The sequence below is a fragment of the Triticum aestivum genome, chromosome 4A (genome assembly GCF_018294505.1).
Source record: "Triticum aestivum cultivar Chinese Spring chromosome 4A, IWGSC CS RefSeq v2.1, whole genome shotgun sequence".
Lineage (NCBI taxonomy): Eukaryota > Viridiplantae > Streptophyta > Magnoliopsida > Poales > Poaceae > Triticum > Triticum aestivum.
The window spans coordinates 295,132,074-295,139,262 of record NC_057803.1 but is presented as its reverse complement, the minus strand read 5'-3'; positions in this window follow the sequence as shown (position 1 = coordinate 295,139,262).

Genomic DNA, 7,189 nt, shown 5'->3' with positions numbered 1-7,189 from the left:
GATGCGGGAGGCAGCGATGGCTCGGCAGAGGAGACGACCACAACTCGGCATAGAAGAAAGTGGGAGCTCGGCGCGGCGGATGGTTGGCTTCACTCGGCCTAAACAACGGCCGAGGCGAGCAGCCGTCGGGTGGTGTGGCGCCCCCTACCTCTAGATGGGGGCCTTAGGTAGGAAGAAGCCTAGCCCATCTGCGACCTCACCATTGAAGGCATTACGGTAGCCAGACCGCCGGAGAAGTTTCGATTCAAAGCGGTGGTCGAAAGGGAGTCGGCGACTATGGGCGGCGGCCTGACGAGTGATAAGTCCATTTTGCATCATGATTTCCTACTATTATTTATATTGTTTTTGTCATTGTTCCACCTTATGATGCAATTCTAAAGCCATTTCTCTCTTAATTTGCAAGATTTACATGGAGAGGGAGATTACCGGCAGCTAGAATTCTGGACCTGAAAAAGCTACAACAGAGATACCTATTCTACAGAACTCCATATGACCTGAAAACTCACAGAGATTTTATATTGAATATGTAAAAAGTAATGGAGCAAAGAAATACCTGAGGGGGCCACCAGCTGCTCACAAGACTAACCTGTTGATCAAAGGCGCAGTAAGTTTCTGTTCTTTTGCCTATTTTATAGTTTTGCAGAAAAGGAATACCAAACGGAGTCCAAACGGAATGAAACCTTCGCGATGATCTTTCTTGGACCGAAAGCAATCCAGAAGACTTGGAGTCAAAGTCTGGAACTCCACGAGGAAGCCACGAGGTAGGAGGGCACACCCCCACCCTCGCGGGCCCCTCGTAGCTCCACTGACGTGCTTCTTTCGCCTATATATATACTCTTATACCCTAGAAACATCAGGAGGAGCCACGAAACCACTTTTCCACCGCTAGAACCTTCTGTAACCATGAGATCCCATCTTGACGCCTTTTCCGGCGATCTGACAGAGAGGGAATTGATCACGGAGGGCTGCTACATCAACACCATTGCCTCTCCGCTAAAGTGTGAGTAGTTTACCACAGACCTTCGGGTCCATAGTTATTAGCTAGATGTCTTCTTCTCTCTCTTTGATTCTCAATACAAAGTTCTCCTCGGTGTTCTTGGAGATATATTCGATGTAATACTCTTTTGCAGTGTGTTTGTCGAGATCCGATGAATTGTGGATTTATGCACAAGATTATCTATGAATATTATTTGGTTCTACTCTGAATTCCTAGATGCGTGATTTGATATCTTTGCAAGTCTCTTCGAATTATCGGTTTAGTTTGGCCTACTAGATTGACCTTTCTTGCAATGGGAAAGTGCTTAGCTTTGGATTCAATCTTGCGGTGTCCTTTCCCAGTGATAGTAGGGGCAGCAAGGCACATATTGTATTGTTGCCATCGAGGACGAAAAGATGGGGCTTATATCATATTGCTTGAGTTGATACCTCTACATCATGTCATCTTGCTTATTGCGTTACTCCGCTCTTATGAACTTAATACTCCATATGCATGCTGCATAGCGGTCGATGTGTGGAGTAATAGTAGTAGATGCAGAATCGTTTCGGTCTACTTGACACGGACGTGATGCCTATATTCATGATCATTGCCTTAGATATCTTCATAACTATGCGCTTTTCTATCAATTGCTCGGAGTTAATTTGTTCACCCACCGTAATACATGCTATCTTGAGAGAAGCCACTATTGAAACCTATGGCCCCCGGGTCTCTTTTAGATTATATTACATCTCTTTTATTTACATCACATCTTGTTTACTATTTTACAATCTTTACTTTCCAATCTATACAACAAAAATACCAAAAATATTTACTTTACTATGTCTATTAGATCTCACTTTTGCGAGTGACCGTGAACGGATTGACAACCCCTTTATTGTGTTGGTTGCAAGGTTCTTGATTGTTTGTGCAGGTACTACATGACTTGTGTGTTGTCTCCTACTGGATTGATACCTTGGTTTTCAAAACTAAAGGAAATACTTCCGCTACTTTGCTGCATCACCCTTTCCCCTTCAAGGGAAAACCAATGCATACTCAAGAGGTAGCAAGAAGGATTTCTGGCGCCGTTGCCGGGGAGATCTACGCCAAGTCAAGATATACCAAGTACCCATCATAAACTTTTCTCCCTTGCATAACATTATTTGCCATTCGCCTCTCGTTTTCCTCTCCCCCACTTCTAAAATGATTTTCGAAAACCTTTGCCTTTTCTTTGCCCCTCTTCCATTCACCTCTTTCCGCTTGCCTCTTGTGTGTTCGTTCTTAGTGCGGTTTGTTGCCATCATGTCTGAAACTGGGGAGGTTATCGTTGAAAAAGATAGTAGTAACGATGGGGGAAACTTTGATGCTTTTGATAATCCTCATGAAGAATCTACTATTTTACACACTAAAAAGTTCTGGATTGGTAGTGGTAATATTATTGGAAAAGGAGTTATTCAAGATTTCTTTACTGGTGCTGGTGCTTGGCCCACTATGGGTGGGTCTATTCTTCATTGAACTAGTAGTCTTGCAGATGCTATATCTTTGTTCGTAGTTGAACTTCAAAGACAATTTATCCAGATGCGTCCTTGCATACAAAGGATTTTTCTAGAATTTTCCAATATTGAGCATTCTTCTGTTAAGCGAGCGACTACCATCTTTTTAGCACATGAGTTCAGATTTATAATAAAAGAGGCCAATGAAATTTTTGTGCATTATAGGGTGGATGCTAGCCGTCCTCCCATAGAAGCAATCTTTTTTAATCAAGAATACATAATGCGTTTACGATCTTTAGATCATCTTGCTTATAATGAAAACCTTAGAAAAAAGGTTCCTACCGATGTTCTAGTTGATAGGATTTCTGAACTTAATGATAATTTTGCTATTCAGAACAATGGGTTAGGTTTTCCTCTTGAACAAAGGCTCATGACTTTTTGCCAAAAGAATGCTTATAATGACAAATTGGTTGTGCAATATGAGGGGCCAAAGGAGGAACCAATACCTCCCGAGCTTGATCTTGGGGACTTTTGTCCCATTAGATTTAGCCCTTTTGATTACTTTTGCCTGCCACAAAGAAAACTTGCTGCTGAACGTAGGGAGTATGAGATGCATTTTCACGATTTGCCCTATCATTATTATGGCAATACCTAGATCTATTATTGTTTTATGCCTAGCTAGGGGCGTTAAATGATAGCGCTTGTTGGGAGGCAACCCAATTTTATTTTTTTCTTTGCTTTTTGCTCCTGTTTAGTAATAAATAATTTATCTAGCTTGTTTTTAGATGTGTTTTATTGTTTTAATTAGTGTTTGTGCCAAGTAAAACCTTTGGGAAGACTTGGGTGAAGTCTTTGTGATCTTGCTGTAAAAAACAGAAACTTTTGCGCTCATGAGATTAGCTGTCATTTTTACTAGAGAGTGATTTTAAGTTGATTCTTGTGACTGATGATTAATAGATAAATTCCTCATGTCCACCAATTTATTTCAGAATTTTGGAGTTAAAGAAGTATTCTAAAGTTACAGATTTTTACAGACGGTTCTCTTTTTGTCAGATTCTATTTTTCGTGTTTTGTTTGCTTATTTTGATGAATCTATGAGTAGTATCTGGGGGTATGAACCATAGAGAAGTTGGAATACAGTAGGTTTAACCCCAATATAAATAAAGAATGAGTTCATTACAATACCTTAAAGTGGTGGTTTATTTTCTTATACTAACGGAGCTCATGAGATTTTTTGTTGAAGTTTTGTGTTGTGAAGTTTTCAAGTTTTGGGGTAAAGATTTGATGGATTTTGGAATAAGGAGTGACAAGAGCCTAAGCTTGGGGATTCCCAAGGCACCCCAAGGTAAAACTCAATGACAACCAAAAGCCTAAGGTGGGCATCCCCTCTTTCTTCTTCGTCTATCGGTAACTTTACTTGAGGCTATATTTTTATTCACCACATGATATGTGTTTTGCTTGGAGTGTCTTGCATGATTTGAGTCTTTGCTTTGTAGTTTAACACAATCATCCTTGCTGTACACACCTTTTGCGAGAGACACACATGAATCGGAATTTATTAGAATACTCTATGTGCTTCACTTATATCTTTTGTGCTACATAATTTTGCTCTAGTGCTTCACTTATATCTTTTTAGAGAATGGTGGTGGTTTTATTTTATAGAAATTATTGATCTCTCATGCTTCACTGATATTATTTTGAGAGTCTTTTAGAACAACATGGTAATTTGCTTTGGCTATAAAACTAGTCCTAATATGATGGGCATCCAAGATGGGTATAATAAAAACTTTCATATAAAGTGCGTTGAATACTATGAGAAGTTTGATGCTTGATGATTGTTTTGAGATATGAGGATGGTGATATTAGAGTCATGCTAGTAGAGTAATTTTGAATTTGAGAAATACTTGTGTTGAGGTTTGCAAGTCCCATAGCATGCACGTATGGTAACCGTTGTGTAACAAATTTGAAGCATGAGCACTACAAAAAAAAGACACTTCCATGATGATACATGTTTGTCACAGTAGGTCATGTTTTCTATCATGCATGTACATCCATGACGATTTTATGACAGAATCAAGATAGTCGTACCTCTGCTGCCATAGAAGTGTTCCATGATAATACCAAAATTATCATCACGGTAGTGTCCACTTCCATGACGATAAATCGCGTGCCACTGAAGTGCTTTCGTCAAGGGTGACCGACACGTGGCATCCACCGTAATGGGTCGCCGTTAAGCTATCGGGTCCAGTTTTGGATCCGATAATCCGTTAACAGCCCGGACCAATGGGAAATTTGCACGTGTAAAATTCTGATTGGCCGGAGGAAACACGTGTCAGCTCGTCAGTGGGTCAGATAGGCGCCTATGATATGTCGACACGTGCGATGGCCCACCACCGGCCCATTTAGCTTACAAAGGATGGCCCGTTTGACTTGGTCAAAAGTTAGCGGGCTGGCCCATGAAAAGCCTGTTAACGGTCTCTTCGCAAATAGCCCATTTTACGGCCCCGTAACTCACGGTCCGTTAGGGCCTACCCGAAATCGGCCCAACAACGTCATGTGGGCCGTCGAATATAACACCAGCCCGTTTCACTTTCGGCCCATGTATGGCCCACGACGTCTTTCAGCCCATATGAGGCCTTTGTATCTTTAGGCCCTTTAAAGGCCCACGGTGACTCTAGCCCAGAATGAACAGTAAATTTCTTTGTACCCATTAACGGCCCATGATTCACATGGGCCGCTTCCAGCCCGTGTTAGCTTTTGGCCTACTGACGGCCCATACGTTCTTGGGCTCCTTTCTGGCCCTTGATTACTTCCGGCCCGTTATTGGTCTGTTCCCCTAATGGGCTAAATTCGGCACGTGGCAAGAGTCGGCCCATTCCTGGCTTGTTAACCCGTTGCGCTGTTTCCAGCCCGTCCTATATTCTGGCCCATTAACGACCCGTTATGCCTGTGACAGAATTAAGCCTTTGCTGTCCTCTGGTCTGTTAACGGCCCGTTACCATGATGGGCCGATACCAATTACGCCCATTTATGGCCCATGTAGACCCATTTATCCGACGACCCGAGCCCACTGATTCTACGGCAGTGTTGGAGGCCCATTTAAAGATGGCCCGTAGGAGGCCCATGGATCCTACGGCCCGTAGCTGGGTCATGGTTACCACGGTCCATATATGGCCCATGGTTGTTGCGGCCACTAGCAAACCAGGGAAAACAAAGACTAGGAAATAAATAAGCCTGAAACTATCGCTAGGCTATTAAGGTGATTGCCCAGATTACATCCACTAGGCATCAAAGATCGCCACCAGTGCAAATATTGGGAACACCCGGCACTATACAAAAATGGCTTGCTGTTTTCTTCAGCCGGTGGCTTCATGTTAAGAACAAATTTTGTATCGTAACAAAACAAATTACAACTATAAAACAAAAGGAAGGTTGGCATAAAAGTTAACAGTCTGGCAGATAAATGCACCACTAGAAGTTCAGAAGCTCAGTTCATTTGACCTGACCGTTATGTTTTCATGCTGTATTGTCCGATGGAGCACCATAACCTTCGCCTTCATTGATAACCTCCTAGGCTCCTGAAAAACATAGCAAATGTCCGATAGTATGGTTACAAAACCATGCATATCTTGATGACATCGAGCAATGTTTTTCCTTGTTTCACAAAGGGTCTCTGTTAGGGAACGGACCTGTGTCCGGAGCACAGATATAACATTGTTTTGAGCTTGCATATCTTGATCATGAGGCACTTTGGACGAGATTGCCTTAACAACCAACCAAGTATTACGCAGGAACGTGCTTTTGGCACTGTTAGTGGACACCCACTGACCCACTGCAGCAAGAGCTGACATTGCGGTTATAGTTGCCTCACCACCTTTAGAAGGTGGCGATTCCACCATTTTTTCCATAGCTTGCTAAAAAGTTGAGTTTTTACATTAGTACTAGAACAGAAGATATTAAGGAGGCAGCAAAACCAAACAAAATAGCTTTGGTCTATACACAAAACTTATTCATGTGAACCCATGTAAAATATTAGTTGTATTTTACTGCAAAGTACATAATAAAACCAGGTTCCAAACATATGACCATGTACCATGGCTAATGTATTGTCTATTTCTTCACATTGTATTGACAGCTAAGGATAAAGAGACAAAGTTTATAATACGGTAAGCATAATATGGCATCATTCATATCACAAAACAACTGAGAGCAGACAAACATGCAATTGTAACGTTGTGTGGGCAAGTCCAGCACGGAACTAGATTACAGGTCAAGATCAAAGGAACATCACTCCTCTCTTTTAAACCTTATAAGGTGCAATGATACGCTAAGACAATTGTGTATAAAATTGAAAAGAGTAATAGACATTGGCTGCAAACCATGCAGTTCAAGGCACGAGTTAGAGTAAGTAGTAGTTAAAAGGCATGAGGATTAATGACTTACAACAACGACTTTGACTGGTGTAGTCATGCCCTTCGTCTTGCTGGTGTGCAGTCCTTGAAGATTTCCACAACATTTGGTTCAGGTACTTTTTGGTCCTTGCGGGCTTTCCTCTGCATTTGGAACAAGTCAATATAGATCTAATAATATGGTACAGCGAAAAGAGTGAAACAACAGCTAATTACAAGAGCCTCGCAGTGTGCAATATAGCTACGAGATCCTGTTGTCTGCTAGAATTTCACTTTCGTACAGTTGGCCTTGTTCTTTGAATAGTTCACCTACA